This window comes from Fukomys damarensis, unplaced genomic scaffold (genome assembly GCF_012274545.1).
Source record: "Fukomys damarensis isolate Sample0158 unplaced genomic scaffold, DMR_v1.0_HiC HiC_scaffold_9, whole genome shotgun sequence".
Lineage (NCBI taxonomy): Eukaryota > Metazoa > Chordata > Mammalia > Rodentia > Bathyergidae > Fukomys > Fukomys damarensis.
In genome coordinates, this window is record NW_022900921.1 from 34,459,126 (window position 1) to 34,463,809 (window position 4,684).

The 4,684-nt window shown below is 38.7% G+C and overlaps 1 protein-coding gene and 1 pseudogene across 4 annotated transcripts in view; one reads left to right on the plus strand and one right to left on the minus strand.

Annotated features, from left to right (window-relative positions):
• Positions 1-4,684, plus strand: part of Commd10 (COMM domain containing 10) — a 146,137-nt gene that overhangs the window by 99,395 nt on the left and 42,058 nt on the right. The gene's annotated exons all lie outside the window — the stretch shown is intronic.
• Positions 1,542-4,684, minus strand: part of LOC117285389 — a 9,959-nt pseudogene continuing 6,816 nt past the window's right edge.

The following is a 4,684-nucleotide window of genomic DNA, read 5'->3' on the forward strand; positions in this document are numbered from 1 at the left end:
GCGTGTACCATTCTTATGTTTCTCTTTTTTTTAATGTTTCACTTTTTTTAGTCACTAATTACAGCTTGTAATTATTTTGCCTTTTTTTTGCATCCTAAAATTTAAATTTTATTTGAATGAGAGACATATAGTTTTAGCTAATGCTAGAATGTCTTTGGGGGAAATGATTTTAGAATGCAATTTGTGTTTATCTAGTCTTAGATTTTAAATACATTCATAAATGAATTTTGCTGCTATTAAATATGGCATCAATACATTATACTGTAAATGTGCCTTAAAGTTTTAATCCCAAGACTGTTCACTAATTGAAAATTTGTCTTGCTTAAAGATGAAAGATTTATCTTTAAAAGTGATTGTACAAAACTACTTTGACCATTTTGTAATTGCTTTTCTCATTTGTAGCACTTTGTGTTATGTATCCTTACTTATTTTTTAAAGCATTCATATGGTATATTTCCTTTGGAGGGAATACAAAGAGTTTTATTTAAGTTCAAGTAGTGAACAATTTTGTAGTCATTGTGTCTGCAGAGTATAGACAGTTGGGTATATTAATGTGCTTAGGTTATGGGTATGGTCTTGAAGTTGTAGGCTCCATACTTTTACTGGTGAACTGTGGAATGCTGAGTCTGTAATTATGGAGAAAAAAATGGTAAGATTGATAAAATGTAAGTAATTTTTATTCAATTCATACTTTCTGCCAGTTTAACATAAAAAGTACTATCCTTGAAATTCTACATTTATGCTTTCTGTTATATGCTTCTAGGTACCAGGCCATAATTACCTGTGAGAATTGGGGAACGAAGCCAAAAAGTACTAAGACCACCCTATATATGTGTTTCATTCCTGTTTTCTTTAATTCCCAAGGAATTGGCTTCAGGATACTTTTTTTCTCATTTTATTCTAGGACTTATTTTTCTGCCTTGATTGGCAATGCTGAAGATTCACAACTTTTCAGTTTCTTAGCTTAGAAACAAGCAACTTTAAAGTCACTATTGATGCCTTTTATCATAAAAAAAGACAAGTAGAAGGGATTAGTCTCTTTCACCTCAGGACATCAAGTGTGTGTGTATAGTAGTGGGAACCAGACATCGTGTCTAGTTAAAATCACTTATCACACTGCAGCCACTTTTCACTATGGTAATTTTAGCTGAACTAGCTCATGTTTTAAATGTCAATAAGGCAAGAATAGAATGTTATCAGAATAATGTACATATACTTATATTTCAGTAGAATTTAGAATCTTTTTTAGGTTTTAAAAAACAAGTTATAAAAACAGGAGTTAGAAGAATTTTTTTTTTCTATCAGAGATATATTCACATTTATCCGTGAATATAGTTACTGTCACTGTGATCTTAGGTGTTCACTTTGACTTCGTCCCAACTTTCCTTACTTTAGAAAAAATCTCAGTGTTGCCTTTGGATTAAAGTAAGGTGATGTTACATTTATCACTTGTGTATACAGTAATTATTTTTCTTATTTTAAGAAGAAGAATTATACTTTTGTTTTGGTTTAGTTTTTTGAGACAAGATTCCCTGTGTAGTTTAGGCTAACCCTGGTTCCTGCCACTCCTGCCTGCGCCGGCTCCCCAGGACACAAATCATAGCCAGATGTGGCTTTACACTGTTCTCCACATGTTTTGTGTGCCATCATGATCTTAGGGCACCTGTGCTTGCAGCTGGAGTCTTTGAATGGGCACAGCATCTAGGCAGTGCTACAGCTGTCCTTTAGATAGTCTGGCAGAGCCTCCCGAGCCACAATACCCACACCACACTGGTTGGGCAGGGCACAGGCAGCCTTGGGCACTGGTGGCTCTGGATGATGTAAAAGACAAACTCCTTGGTAGAGTAGGTACAAGGCTGGGTACCCCAGGCCACTCAGAGGTGTCATGCTGGGCCAGCAGTTGCTGTATCATGCGGGCACCACACTTGTTCTCAGAGTACACACTGTCTTGAGGGAACATGCTCTCATGAATCTCATAGGCCTGCCCACTAAAGTGACAGCCACAGGACTGCACTGGAGGCGCCTCTTGGGACAGTTGTGCTGCAAGTGTGCAGGTAGATCTTCACAGCTCAGCTTGGTAGGGCAGCAACTGGGGCAGGGGACTACATTGAAGCTGTGGGTATTAAATTGGCCCTGTAGATGTTGAAGTGGCTCACTCCAGCGGCAGCCCTGCTCACTGTGCATGCAGTGGTTAGGCAGGCCTAGTATTTGGACCTCCATCTCTGGATCTGAACAGATCTTGGCACAGTCCAGAGAAAGTTGGTTTTGTCACAGAAGCAGTAGCCACAGGTCAAGACCTGCACCGGCTTGTCCATGGGTTTCCCATACAATGGGCATAGGAGCCGCTGTTTGGGCTTCTCCAGGAAATAATAGTCGAAACCAGGCGTGGCAGGTGGGCACTGGCAAGGTGGGTGGGACAGGCAGCAGCCCCACCACCTACGCAGCTGCACTAGTTTCCACGCAGCACTAACTGGCCACTGTGGCCAGGGCTTGGCCTATGACCCTGCCTGCAGGAAGAGGTCCTTTTTTCCCTCACAGTTTCTAGAGTTACAGTCCATAGTTGACTGACTCCAACGCCAAATGACATGGAATGGCCTGGCCTGGGCTAAACTACTTATCCTATGACATAGCCCCTTCCAAGTCACACCCACATGACCTCCCTCTTCCAGCCAGATGCCCCCAAATGCAAGTCAGCCACAGTGCCCCATAATCCAGTCACCTTCCAAGCACTTGAAGCTTTGAGGGCTATTTTAGATCTAAACGATAGCATGTATTAATGTATTTTGTTTTAATGAATTAATTTTTGTAAGATTCTAGACTGGCTTTTTTTTGTGCTATCATGAGAACTTCACATAGTTCTTGGTAGGTCATAGATTTTTAATGAACACTTAATGAATGAAATGTGAATTTATTGTTATCACAGTGCTGGTGAAAATTGGTCAATATATTTAGTTCCCACGTAAACACAGGATGGGGTGGCTTCCTGTAGTTGGATCCATTGAAATAGATCTTTTAAGACCTAGGAATGGAAACATTTTTTTTAAAATGAAACAGGAAAATTGAAGTAAATTAGCCCCCCTCTTTAGTCAATCCCTACCTCTACCATATAACTTGTTTTTAAGAAAACTCACACGAAGTTCCATGCTGTTCATTTCCTTGTATTTCAACAATTCTTAAAGTCGCCTTGACAAACATATGGACCCCTTAAATCAGTCCAAATATAGGTATATATAGGTGTAATATATGTGTATATGTGCATGCTTCCTTTGCAGAAACAGCTTTTCACATGGTGATTGGCATTGCCTTCCTCCCAGCTTTCTACCACTTCATTATTTCAAATTCAGATTGCCCTTTATTTTTGCAGGGGGAGGGTGGCATTTAGTTTCTGGCATCTCTTTTCTTAAGGTATATCTGAGGCTGGCTTGGAGTGGTTCAAATGTAAAATGACTGCAGCTTTTTCCCCTTTACCCCATACTCTTTAGGATGGTTTGCAGCTCAACCTGTCAGATGTTTAAGGTAAATAGTAGAATTCACAGACTACTAGTGATAACTATTAGTGCTGTCACTTGGCTAAATTTTTTTGACTTGAAGTAGAATCATTAATCCAGGAATACGTGACTACTCACTGGAGTTGTAGTTCTGTGTTTGTGTGTGAGGCCAGGGATCAAACTCAGGACCTTGCTAAGAGTGATTCTGCTGAGCTACATCCCGTGACCTCACTGGAGTTTTGTTGTTGTTTTTGTTTTTGGTACTGGGAATTGAACTCAGGACCTTGTGCTTGTGAGGCAGGCAGTAGCACAACTGAGCTAAATCCCTGGCCCTCACTGAAGTTTTTGACATTGAAATTTCTGATAAGATAGTTGTTTAGTGTTTGCCAGTTTATTTTTGGTTGGACTGTATTTATCAATTGTTTAATCACCAAGATATTTGAAGAATATGTAACAATCAGATATTCTATATTTTATTCTTCTAAACTCTTTTCTTTAGTCATTATTTCCAAAATCAAGATACCTAAATTTTCACTTCTGTAAGTAATGTTATAGACAGTGAATACATTCTCCAGTTCATCTTAAAAGAGTGAAAATTAAAGTTGTTGTTTTTGTTAACTAGGAAATATACATTTTTTCTAATGTAAATTGGGTCAGTCTGACATTGACTGTCTTCTAACTTTAGTCTTATAGAAAATATTAGACAAGAAGAAGAGGATCAGAGAGAGGGGAAAAGGAAAGATAATGAGGGTGGTGAATTTTATCTAAATATATTATATGCGTGTATGAAAATGCCACCATGAAACCCAATGTTCTATAAAATTAATATGCACTAATCAAAATATATATGGAAAAAAGAGTGAAATCTCCAGAATGTAGTGATTGCAACTTAGTGATGCTCCTGTTTATATTGTAGCCAGAATTATAATTTTAAAATACAACTTGCTTTTTTCCTTCTAATGTACTTCTTGGACATCAGTCACTTCTGGCCATAATCTTAATTCCTGTCCAGGGTGTTAAATTTTTAAAACTAGGAGTATTAGCCAGGCATTTTGGTGCATGCCTGTGATCCCAGTACTCGGGAGGCTGAAGCAGGAGGATCGCTGTGAGTTCGAGACCAGCCTGGGCTACACAGTGAGTTCCAGAGCAGTCTGAACTACATAGTGAGACCCTGTCTCAAAAAAACCAAAAAAAAA